This window comes from Colias eurytheme, chromosome 20 (genome assembly GCF_061535395.1).
Source record: "Colias eurytheme isolate Ceu_HAF_F1 chromosome 20, ilColEury1 Martin Lab GWU primary, whole genome shotgun sequence".
NCBI lineage: Eukaryota > Metazoa > Arthropoda > Insecta > Lepidoptera > Pieridae > Colias > Colias eurytheme.
The window spans coordinates 1,667,631-1,681,777 of record NC_142999.1 but is presented as its reverse complement, the minus strand read 5'-3'; positions in this window follow the sequence as shown (position 1 = coordinate 1,681,777).

Below are 14,147 nucleotides of genomic sequence, written 5' to 3'. Positions count from 1 at the left end.
CATATTACACGTTAACGCCAGGACGCATTAGTAACAGCCATATCTATCATAATAATAGTTATATGTAAATAGTATCTACCACCACTATTTTCAGTGAACGTTGTCTACAGGTGAAATAAGGAAACTGAAAGATGAAGGTTGCTTGTCCATTATTTTTAAATATTTGTACAGGGTTCATCAGTCAATATGCTTATAGCCAAGTCACATTCATCATCTTCGCTACCCTGTAACACAGTTTCAACAGCTTCCTGAAGCCTACGGTAACTAGTTTGAGCTGTATATTGCTATTTCTTCATTGTAAAGTATCAAAAAGTAAACGGTTATTTTGATTATGTATGTCGTCAGTGTACTCAACTGAGTATAGTTACAGTTACAAGATTCTAGTTTTATGTTAGGTAACTACATGTAATTTATGTAATAGTTTTTATTATCATTCTTTTACATCTAATGCATTAATATAAATCTAAATAAATCACTTAGAATCAATACTTAATTACTTAAAAAATCTAAAATCATTTACTTACCTCGATGACGTTTCCGTATCACAACTTCAACTGGTACTTTTTAATAAAAATAAACGCACTACTCACTTATTTTTTATAAAGGCACTTTAAGGGCCTTACAATGAAGTACAATAATAAAGGACAAACATATGCTTAACAAATTCTGGAATTAATGGCAAGAAATATAGTTGTACTCAAATATAGTTGTTAATAAACTAGCACACTTTCCTTCATACTTTATTTCTTACTAGCTTTCCGCCTACGGCTTCGCCCGTGTTTTCAAAGAAAAACCCGTATAGTTCCCGTTCCCGTGGGATTTCCTGGATAAAACCTAGCCTATGTTGCTCAGTGAAGATGCAGCTTTCTAATGGTGAAAGAATTTTTGGAATCGGTCCATTAGTTTATGCGTGAAAACTGAAAACCATACATAATACCATTTAGTGTACTTACTTATGAAAACTGATATTATTCTTTGGTGTCTTCTTATTCATACAGTTCAAAAATTCACAAGACATATCTAATTTATATATTTTATAGAAAATAAAAATTTAAATCCGATCCGCCCAGCTGGTACGATTTCAACCAAAGAATATACTACCCACCTTCGGCGAGAAGAATGACAACATTATACAAAAAAATAAATAAAGGAAGACGATTGATCCGCCATCTAGTTTGTACCCCCTTAAACAATTTACTGGCGGGCTTTTCAAACTTTAAATAGTCACATGAGTTGAAGATTGATAAAAATTCTCTCTCTTGTTCTCCTCAAACTCTTGTTTATTGTGTGAAATGAATATCACACAATAAACAAGAGAATTCAAAGCATGTTGTTAAATAAAAAAATTATTATTAAAAAAACAAAATACCCGACTGCACACTAAAAAAAGAGTAAAACATTTTGTTGAGCCTTGCAAAGTTCTACTAACGAGAGGGCGTAAAATATGTACTCGTTAAATTGGAACCGTTTGTCATTGCTCATCACTCGAGTTTGGTAGTAATCGAGCGGTGTTATTGGAACGGGTCTTTGTTCCCTAAGCCCATTTCGACCATCTGGGAATAACCTTATCCACGCTAGCTCTTCTGCTCTTTGCTCTCTCAAGACGCTGACCGGGGGCACAGTTTTCCGTTTGAGTTCGTAGATAGGTATTGGTCTCTCTTCTACGGTATTAGCATTCGAAACAACTTCGTTTAGATCTGGAATATTAGTATCAATCGGCATAAGAGCTGTAGTAACAAACGCGTGTTCTTCGTGAACAGGATCACTGCTATTCAGATTGCCGTCGCTAACTATCTGAGTGTCGTGTTGTTCATTCAGTACTGGCGATTCATTTGGGATGACCAAGGGTGTTGCATTTATAGCTGTGATACTATGCTGCATATCTCGATGGCCTCTTACCTGTAGTGCAACAGCAAGATGTTGACATAAATCGCCTTGATTTGCAAACTTCATCAACATGGAGGCTCCTCTGTTAGGTGCAACATAACCTTTGGGTCCCCGAGAATGTGAGTCGAATAAGTAATATTCTGGGATCTCGACATCGGGAGACTGATTGCGTTCGACGATTACTTTCATTACCGCCAATGCAATATTTGTTTGACATGTAATAATTCCTTTATCGTGTGTTGTAAAAAAATATTCAATCCCCGAAGACAAATTAGGGAAGTATCCTTCAAGAACGTCAGATGGCGCACTCGAGTTAACAACTCCAACGACAACATCGGGCTGTATATTTAATTCGAATTCTGTAGCGGCCACAGAAACTGCGGGTAATAGCTCTTCAGTATTTAAAAATTGCGGTCTGTTTGCAAGTCGTGACATGCACCTGTTGAAATATGTATTACCAGCTAATAAAATTCGATCCAAGTCAGATGGGGCCCATTCATTTAATGGTTTGGAACTGGAGTTGGCGATAGCCGTGGCGGCATTAGCCGTGCACTGGCGGCCACGGGATTCCTCTTCAAACCGATCACTGCCTTGGTGAAAAGACCCACGCAAGATGTGACGGTCATGTCCCAAAGCCTTGAAGTGATTTTTTGGCTCATTTCTAATGTGATCTGCATTTTCTAATGTGATAACTGCCTCCAGAATACTTGACCGTATCTCTTCATTGGTAATGTTAGTATTAATTTGCACATTAGAGTACAAATGATTGTTTCGCAATAGCCACTCTAATGCTTTCTTAATTTTTTCGATGTCTACCGAGTATCGTCGATTGTTTGTCACGTTATCTAAATTTTCAGTGACCACACTTATTCCCGCATTTGCTATATTCAATGGAAGCTGTTCAGGTATCTCTTCAACTTGCTGTGCAAAGAGGATGGCTTGCCCCTTAAATCCCTGTTGTCCGTAACGACCACCCAGACGCACCACTTTTATAAACGGTTTTATCCGAGAAATGAGCCGCAGCTCCATCTCTGATAGACATTCAATTTCAGGCGGAATAGGTGCAACAGTCATGTTGTTCCAAAATGCATTTGACGGGCACTGATTCCTTGACAATTTGTTGGCGCATCTATTGCAACAATCTATGCGGTCTGAAACATTTTGTGGTAGAACAGTAATATTAGCAGTTAAGATACTGCGTGACTGTTTCTTGTATAGAAGCTTATGACATACGTAGCACACCACATCCGCCACTTGAGAAATCGCTTCATTGAATGTGGCATCACTATTTGTAAACAACTGCCGTCGAACACGAGACTGTGACCTCATAGCCGAAAGTCTTTCTAAACGCGAGCCAGGTGATTCGTTGTTACGAGACTGCACAGCATACTCTCGCATCTGCTCGAGTCGAGAAGCGCGGGATGATGGAGACTCATGCTCACGAATTAATTCGGCATGCTCCCGCATCTGATCGAGTCGGGCAGCGCGAGTTGGTGGAGACTCGTGTTCGCGAACATTTCCCGCATGCTCCCGCATCTGCTCGAGTCGAGCAGCGCGAGATGATGGAGACTCATGTTCACGAACGTTTGTGGCATATTCCCGCATCTGCTGGAGTCGTGTCATACGAGACGACGGGGACTCAGCAGCTCTCTTTTCAGATTTGCTAGCTGCAAGCCTACGCCGCTTTTGTTCCCTATCAACGCTAGACTCACGTGCTTGTAAAGTACGTCTACGGGTACTTTTGTTATTTATAAGCTCTTGACGTGAAGTAGGTGAAAGTTGGCTGTACCATTGGGACATTCTTACTCTTGCTTCTAAAAGCCTTTTTTCGCGTGCCTCAGGAGATTCGGCTTTTAATTTTTTAGCCCGAGCCTGAGCCCTTTTTGTTTTGCGAGATAATCCCATATTGTATGTTTTTATTTCTTAAAATGATCTGATACCTATTGCCGAAAAAATCAGTACTAATGGAGAAGTACTTAATAATAATAAAAAAAAACAGTTGAACTATAACTAAAAAAAAAATACAAAAAGAATAAGTGAGGATTGTTTAAAAGTATGTTACTTAAACTAACCAAAAATATCTACCTACCTAGTTATTTTATTAATAATTATTATTATATTATTAATTAATATGAAGAATTTAAGAAAGAACCAAAAAAAAGAACGGAAGAACGAGTTAATTAATTAGAAAGAACGAATAAATTTAAAGAGAGAAACACGAAAGAAAAAAAAAAGAACGAGTTATTTATACTTTATAAGTTTCGCGTCAGACGACGAAGTATCGAAAAAATCGCTATTTAGAGACGACCGTCAACGACGTGTGCCCTCATGCGTGTGCCCGCAATCGGGCTGTATACTCGAGCATATCCCCCTCCGCACCGCGCCGCGCGCCGCATGCCAGGCCACGCCCTATCTTTTTGCTTGCTAACGCATGAGTTGCTTTGCGTTGACGCAGAATTAACATGTTCCCGTGGGAATTTTGAGAAAAAACGTATCCTATATTAATTACTCCCGTGATTGAAATGAATCTAATGATACCGCATACATATTTTTTTAAAGGGAAATTTAGAAAAAATATTATTATGTCTTTATCCCGTGGGACTTTTAGGATAAAATGTATCCTATGACTCTCCCGTAATCAAGACAAATCTAACGATACCTCATACATCAAAACCCATCAAGCCGTTTAGGCTACAGGTGGTCACAAAGGAAAAGACATACATACATACTTACATACACTCGAAAAACATTACCCTCCTTCTTTGGCAGTCGGGTAAATAGGGTGAGTGCAGTTGGCGAATTCACACGTCTGTACTCATTTTGGTTAGGTTCAAATGTAGTAGAGTTTGTAATTATCATGCCAGGTAACGAGGTTAGATGATGGTCACAGTTAGAATCATTTACAAAATGATCATAGCAAAGCAGAGACAAAAACTTAGGGCAAGCACTAAATACCTCTCCCATACAAACAGAAAACTCACAGAATTTCTGGTAATCATGTCTTGTGCTAGTATCTTCAATGAGAGTGTCAAGATTTTGGTCCATAATATTACTGAAAGAACCATAACAGTCACGCTTAATTTCTGGTAAAGATGTCTTATTCAGCACATGATTAGAACAGGAACCTCCATTTTCGAAATGCTCTATGCACAAGAAAGCAGTACATTCAGCACAAGTAGTCAAAATGGGGTTATGACAATTGACGTACTCGCAGTAATTTTTATTATGATTTTTAGAGACAAATAATGATAGTGGTTCATCTTCAGATGATGAGGATTCCAATGCTTCTATCATAGTTACTGTACCGTACCACCATGTTCGACCATACAACATTTTCACTCTCGTCCCCAGTGTAATTTTTTCACCTTTTTTAATAGGCAGTAATTCTAATGTACTGACTACATTTTTAGTCTTACTCTATCCATACTTATTATTTTTTAATCCTTCTGAAAGAAATGCAGATTGCAAAACGTATCTGTAAGAAAAAAGACGGGTTGCACTCCGGGAACACTCCGTTTAACATGTTTGATATTTTGGAATGGTATCCGTCTTACGCTTTTTCGATCAGGTCACGTGTCTTGACGCGAGTTTAAGATTTTATACCCATTACAGAAAAAGTGCTCAACGCCGCTAAAGAAGTTTTCACTTCAAAAATAAATTTGTTTCTGAAATATCCATAAATATAAATATTATGTAAAGCGAATGGACGGGACTTTGTTCCCTTGGGAATTTTGTAAAATCCTTTCTTATTCTTTACCTACGTTACAGAAGGAACCTCTGTGCCGAATTGCAGCTTTCAAGGTCCAAGGGTTAATCTTATTTTATTACGATTGGTTTTAAAATTTATTCACAAATTACTCTTTCAAGTATATACTTTACACGAGTAAACTACACAAGTAATAATTATCTATTTTATAATCATAATCTTCCAATAACATAGTAAGCGATTAAAAAATATACAACCTCAAATTATGCAGTTTTCGTAGGTACTTATTTTGCGTGAAATCGAAAATGATCTCTTTTAACTATTAACTTACCTTGTGCCTTGTACAGAAAACACCTGCAAGTAACTATTTATTTCAGTATTCATGCACTGTAAACAAACAAATGAATTATTTTAACTTTTACAAACAAACTTTGCAGCTTACAAATCGCACGAATGACAGTGACAAGTTCGGACATGTCGTTATTTTCTTTCGCGCCTAAATACGTTACGCCACTTCGTGAAAAAATATTACTGTGCATGTATAGGCGTAACTGATGATATGCCTACTATTCGTGATGAACGAAAATTAGAGGAATAGTAGATACGACTCTTCGCGCCTGCTTTTAAGTCAGTTTACATTGTGAGTTTGATTACGCCTCTTCGTGACATAATAAAACTTGACGTCCTGATTTCTATCATTGTAATAACTTAAAATCAGAAAAAATGTTGGATACGCCCTTTCGTGATTCGACCGACGAGACGTAGCAGGCGACAGACGGTCGAGGATCCTGTGGAGAAGCTGAAGAGCGTGGTGGCTCCCTCTTGATTGCCAATGAAGAGTTCTTCATGGCAAATCTTTTGTCGCGACAGTCTTGACCTCGATGACCAGGTATCCCGCAAAAGTGGCAGCTGCCACGAAACGGAGTTGCGCTCCTAAAGCGTTTTGAGTCCAAATCGCTTGAACCAGTGTTCGTTACGTCTCTTTAGCGTAAAACTACGCAATGTTCGAAAGAGCTGGCTTCTGTTCTTTATAACCACTGAATTTAGTTCCCGACGAATCTTGTCATCACACTGAGATAGCACGGAAATTTATTATTTCTCAGGCATATCCACTTCAAGAATTTTTTATATAATTTACTACAAAATAAGAATTAATATAATCGGATCATTATAGTTTGAAGCCTGAGACGAAACGCTGAGTGGAGATGCTGGCCCTGAAACATCTCTTGGTGTGGATGTAGTACGCAAATTGCGAAGCTGTGGACCGCCTGTTTCCATATCCGGCCAATACCCAGACGTTGATGGTCGCTCGTACGGTTGGTAAGCTGGTGTCGTATACTGTCCATATTCACTGTAATTATCATTACGTGTAGGTGTGTGATATTTTTGAATTACATTCAATATTTCTATCAGAGCATTCAGTTTCCAATCATCGCGAATGGTCTTAAATCTGCCGTATCTTTAAAGCAAAAAATTCATATTACTGTCACAGGTTCCTGTGTACGAGTATGTGTAGTTACTTGATCGCTCAAATGAATTGTTATTTTTTTTTATTACATAACCCATATTCTGCATCATCTTATTTTCTTTGGATAAATTATTCGTCTCTTCCAAACTTAAGAGTTCATAGTCACTCGTTTCAGTAGTATTATCGTCTTCATTATCGATTTGTTCGATGTCATCGTCTTTATTCTGTACTGGTAATATACAGGGTTAGTTTTCAATGAGGAGCCACAATTTAAAATTAAGATCTAGATATTAAACCAAAGGTAAATTTGAAATATTATTGTCGAATAAACAAATAAATAATAATAGCATTCATTTGAAAATGTCTTAAAATTTTCCTAAATCGTAAACACGCGATAAGTTCAACGACCTCGCTCGTGCGAGCCGCAAGAGCCGCGCCGCGCGCCTTGTACTTGTTAACTTGGTTAACTTGGTATTGTTTTTAGCGCTAGTACTATCAATAAGTAACAATTAACTTTCTAAGTACAGTAAAAGTTCCTTATTCGCGCTTCCTTTATTCGCGTTTTCACTATTCGCGGATTAAAAAAATGCGCGACTAAAAATTTTTTTATTCGCGGATTTAATAAGTACATACATCATAATAAAATTATTCCAATAGGTATCTAACCCAATATCCTTGTCAAATGGACTAATAAGAAAGTAAAATAGATCTTATTACAAGTTTGCCTAAAGTACATAATATTATGTTGTTAAATGATATCGCCGCGGCGAGGCCTGTGACACAAGCCGCCTTTGTCGCAAACCGCCTTTGCCGCAAACCGCCTTTGCCGCGATTGATGTTTTTGAGAATGTAAATAAACAGAATGGAAGCAACCTTATAACTCAATAAATAAAGTAGTTTTTAAATGTAGTTCCGTTTATAGTAAAAGCCGCTTTGCGTGTTTTATTGTTTCGTCTTTCACATTCGTTACAAAAATAAACATTATACCCCGCGAATAAGGAACTTTTATTGTAGTGATAACCACTCGTGTTAATAATAATAATTACGTAAGAGAGCAGATTCCAATTTTCCCTTCATACTTAAACGGGCTTAGGACCGTCATAATAAAAAATAATTATGCGAAGTGTTTATTATGGCGTATTTAAAAAATTGGAATCAGCTAGGTATTTACAATAATTCAAAACAAACTTACCTAATCAACCCGACATAATAATTTCAAGTGTATTTTAAAATGTGTTCAAAATGGAGTCCGTTTCTCTCAATACACAGTCTAGCACGTTTTCCTAAATGTCTTTTTAACAAATTAAGTGTCTCGTTTTCACTTTTAACGTCATTGAACGCACTAATTATTTTATTTTTGAGGTCCTCAACAGTGCCTCCTCAACGTAAACACGTCTTTTCACCTCACCCCATAAATAAAAGTCCATTGGCGTCAAGTTCGGGGACCTGGGAGGCCATGGTACAGGTCCTCCGCGCCCAATCCACCTGTGGCCGTATTTTGTGTTCAAAAAATCACGCACTGCACTTGAGTAATGAGGCGGAGCGCCGTCGTGTTGATAATAATAATTTCTAAGATAGGCTAGTGGCACATCTTCTAATAATTCCTCAATTACACCGCGTAACATTGCTAAATAATCACCACCTGATAATCGTCCTTCAATAAAGACAGGGCCAACAATGATGTTGCCAATTATGCCAGCCCAGACATTGACACTAAAGCGGACTTGATGGTAATTATTTCTGATTACGTGTTGATTATTTAGCGCCCAATAATGTTCATTTCGGCTGTTGTAAAGCCCTACACGCGTAAATAGGGCTTCGTCTGTCCACAAAATTTTACGATTTAAATGTCTCAATAACCATTGACAAAACTGTATTCGGGCGGTTCCATCGTTGCCGTGTAGTGATTGCACGGTTTGGTAGCGATAAGGGTGAAAACCAGAAGAGTTTAACAGCTTCCACACGTAGTGTTGGCTGACATTAAAGCGTCGAGCGGCGTCGTTCGTGCTAGCACAAGGATCCCGCTCGAAAAACTCCAGCACTGCACTTTCAACCGCCGGTGTTATCGCAGTATGTCCGCCCCTACTCGATGCATGGGCTGGTGTGGTAAACTGCCCATAATCCAACAACCTCTGATTAGCCGCTAAAATTGTTCGTCTGGCAGGCACATGTGAGTTATGTCCTTGTCGTTGCAACCGCGGTAAACTGTCGGTACTGTACAGTCTTTGCGCACCACGTAAACTTTCACCACTTAAAAAAAAACTTAAAAATAATACTCGGTGTTAGAGAAATTACGTTGCGCCATAGTGATGACAACGATGATCATACGGAGCTAATACGGGCCACGCGCTTATGCAACTAGGTCACGGTCACTACTGTCGGGGGCCGGGGCCGGGGGCGCGCGCGCAAGTGCCGGAGCGTCCCCCGCGCGCGGGGTGGGGGTGCGCCGCCGCGCCGCCGCGCCGGCGTCTTATTGAGAATCAATGCACTTGTGTGCGTGCGCGCATCGCCAAATTTATGTGTGTGCTAACTTCTACCTATCTAGGTAATCTAGGTTGTTGAACTGAATTGTGCTTTTGTAATGTCCACACGTTCGCTTTTTAGTGGCGGACAGGAATGAAATCTAATAAAAAAAAAAAACTTTTTTTTTCATTAGATCGAAAATGTTATCGATTCTGAACCATTTCTGAAAATTTGGGCCGTCATTGAAAACTAACCCTGTATTGATTTTCTCGGCAATGGAGTGAGATGGCAAACAGTGTATGTTTTCGTTCTATTGTAATTTTTTTAACTGTTCCTGTTTGCCAATATTCCAAAACTTCATAAAAATATTCATCCTCATTCCTTCATTCATCTTTTCATAACATTGTAATTTGCAAATGCGGATTTATGTTCATTTTTTTTACTACAACAAACTATTTACAAAGGATGTTAATGCTGTATATCGGTTCACATACAAGGTTTTTGCGTTCTGGTTATAATCATCCTCATTTGAAGACAGGCTTGGTAGTCAAGACATCTTTACAATATGGACATTAATTTTTAAACCCTAGTCAGTGGTTTAATTTAATTTTACAACAAACAAAAATAATTTATGTAACAGCAATGAAAATAATTACGATTCCAAATATATTAATTTTATATTCCAGCTTTGAAACATTGCAAATACTTTCGTTAACGACACCACTTTCCTTGGTTTGATTTAATCCCATAGTAAAATTGTAAAACAATGTATAAAAAAATGTTATAATGATGTGAGTGTCTATTCGATGTGCATACAATACACATCAGTGCCTGATTGTTACGCAGAACATTTATGTAATACAATTTTAGCATAAATCAAATCATACATTCTTTTGTTCTTCACATTTTGTCAGAAATAACTTTCAGCGCTGCAACACAGTGTGACTACATCATTCGATGGGTATGTTAGATAACCTAAGTAGATAACCAACCAAACGTGTCATTTCCGAGTCACTTAATTTTCGAGAGGCCATTTTAATGCACTTGACACCCTTTGACTGAAAACTTGTGCAGCATATTTTACCTTCATTTTTGGTATTTTGTCTTTGATGATATGAATTTCTGTAAGCTTATTCAGTAGCCTTATTTCATCGTCTCCATCATCAATATCAAGCAAAAGCTTTAAATGTTCCCATTTAGCACATTTAGTGTCTCCATTTTGCAAAAACTCTGCATCTTTTTTTAATAAATTATTGCGAACTCCCTTCAACAAATGTGGTGTGTCAAATAAAAAACTTTCACTTTTCACTTTCTTTTCCATTTATAAACTCCCTTTGACTAATAAATGATCTCCCTTTGTTTATGTTTATTTTCTGTTTCTTCTTGGAGCAATTTTGTAACTTTTACGTTAGATGCTGCTTGGTCACAAATGGTGGCCACAACCCTAAACCCAATATGAAGTTCCTTCATAGCTTCTGTTAAAATTTATTTTATGTCAGATGCTTTTGTGTAGCTCTTGCAAAATGTGAAACTAATGGCATGTTTGCTTTTACTTTTTATGTTTTTTATCATGAAGACACACTACAGACACACTGCATGATCAGCCAGAATTTTGTGTCTGCTATCACTCCCCTTGTCTTCAAATCCTATAATTTGACCTGTTGTCATGTTACATTCTGTTTCTGGTACCAAAGAGATTTCAACAAATAAAAGTGTAACAGCTTTTTTTCTACAGGCAAACTTTGAACAACACTTTCAAGCTCTCTTATACGGTACGGAGTACGGTTTCCGGTTGCAAATAGTAAACACCTGTCGTTGTAACTCGCTTAAAAATAATTAAAATTCACTGTTATTAAAACGCAAATCAACTGAAAACTGTGACGAACGTTGGAATTAATGATAAATACATCTGGCGAATATATCATCCAAGAAAATCGCAACGAATTCTTCGTAATCTAAACCGTTGAACAAGTCAGAAAAAAATCAAAAACAATTATCATCCACTGTGACAGTTGACAATGAAGGAAGGACAAACAATGTTTGCATTAATTTGCTTCAAAATTGTCATAGACAGAATTTTCTCTGCTAGAGTAAATCTTCTACCTTTTGGTTTTTTTTTAACTTTTGAGCAGCAGTTTGGTAAAAGTTTGTATTTCATTTAGTTATTTTTTCTATTACAGACACAAATGACTTAAAAATGGTTAATTTTTGCAGCAGCTGGTGTTCTTGATTCCTTTTGTGGATCACTAGGTCAGCTAAATTAATATTAAATATAAATTAATATTTTTATTTTTACAAGCTACATTGTGCGCACACGACATAACACCACGAACCAAAGAGACAAGAGACAGGAGGAGGACAAAGATACAAATAATTCCTGTTTACTGTGATACCACACAGACTATACAATAGTTAAAATACAGATTATAATATTTGTGTATTACAACACGTCTCCTCAAATTTATTTTCTTCAACTATTTTACCTTTAAATCCCCATAAATCTTATGAAAATTAACCGTCTTTTTTGAAACTCTCAAGCCAAGTGCCTTGGTTAGACGACACAGAATAATTTTGCCATTATGGAAAACAGATAAATAATAATGAATACCACACCACGCCACTACGAAGAAAATAAAAGTATACAAAACAAAGAAAATTACAAAATGTATACACATAAAAAAGGTTATAACAATTTTATAAATCTAGCATATTCCTAAATCTAACACGTCTCCCAGATCTGGTGGTGACAGATGCAGTGGGAGATGGGGTTTCTAAATTTAGGGAAATTGGGGTGGGTGAAGGAACTGTATTGTCAGCCAAACTATGGGACGTGGGGCTGTTAGAATGGGTGTTTCCTCTGAATCTAAATGCGCAGACTTAACACGGTCTACACTAACTGTTGTCTCTTTCCCATTTACTTCCAATGTAAGGGTTTTATCTCTCCTCTTTAATATTCTATACGGTCGTGTGTAAGGAGGTTGTAACGGACGTTTTACTGTATCATCACGAAGTAAAACATGTGTCGCTGCTGGCAAGCCTTTAAAAATAAATGACGATTTTCATGTGTGGTTTGATGCAGGTCCTATAGATTTGGTGATGATTTGTTTCAATAAAATATGAAAGTCGCTGTTAAAATTATTTTTCAAAGGATAAGGTCAATAAAGAAAGGTTGTAGAAAGCTTTAGCTCTCAAATTGTGTACTCTTTTCATAATCAAAGCTTCTTTTTTTTGTTTTGATCTTTTTCTCATTTTATTTTTTCGTCTAAAGTCAAGCACGTAGAGCATACGTCTGTTGCCGGCGATCAGAAACCAATATTACAGAAGTTAAGGCTCGGGGGTAGCGGGGAGCAACTCGGGCACGGGTTCTGGCCTCGCCGTCACCAGCAGGAACACAGATATCAAGACCAGTAGAGCATTCATGTTGCAAAGTCTTTGAAAGTCACGATTCAGTATCTGCAATTGGAACGAAAAAAATATGATATTCAGTCTTTGAAGAGGTGCTCCATCCCTTGAAGGAATGTGCAGGACAATGTAGAAAACAATTAATTTAAATATTGAATACTCACATTGACAGTAGTCGATGATGTCCAGGTCTCCAGGTCCAGGTCCAGGTCAATTCCTGAATTGACGTAGCAACTTGCCTGTGTAGTTATTACCATGATAAAGTTTTTGGAATATTTTGGTTGCTATGGTCACAGAATAAGGGAAGTTTCCATGCTGGTGCAACGGTTCCCACCGAGACCTTTGCATTATTTTCGTCATCCGAGTAAAACGTTGATGGATGACATGTTTCATAATGTTTATGATACTTCGTGTGATGCAACATCCCAACATTGATGTTTCGCATATATATCTTGGAGTTTCTTCTTCGTGCGTAGTAAACAATACTGATATTTTTTTTAATTACCAGTTCCAGTCTTAAGACGACGGCCCTGTATAGAAGATACTTTAGTGTGTTGAAGAAAAAAATTGTCCTGATCTATTTTATTATGTGTGTTATAATTAGGCGTTATGAAATTTTATTATGTCTTTTTTGCTAGCGAAGTACATCTATAGGCTTTTGAATAATGTTGAAATGGAATTTTAGTATTTGGCGGCGCTTTCGCCGAATATCTGCAACAATAGCATGAAAAATCGTTATTATCAATTAATTTACCGTAATAATATCGTACAACGTCGGCGTCCATATATGGCAACATCCAGCGGTTGCATTCTGTCTGTTGTGTGTGGAGCGAATGAAAAAACACGACATTATTTTTGCTCGCATATTCCAATGCCGGAAAGAATTTGTGCGATTCGTGGTTATCTAGAAGTAACAACACCTTCTTGTCTGTTGTTGGACGGGTCTTTTCGACAAAAAACTGGAGCTAGTTTAAAAAAGCCGGTCCATTTATCCATCCATTGTCGGGACATAGGCGGGATAAATACGACCGCCGCATGCAGCGTCAAACTCCAATGATAACCGGCGCTTTAAACTACACGGGCTATTTCACGCTATGTTACGTCATTCGGTATATTTGTATCCTGTTTGATATAATGGCTTATAATTGATAGAAGTTCATCAAATGAGTTCACATACATTCTGTAGTAAGAGAGGATGTTATGAGGGTTATCGCGGTGTGC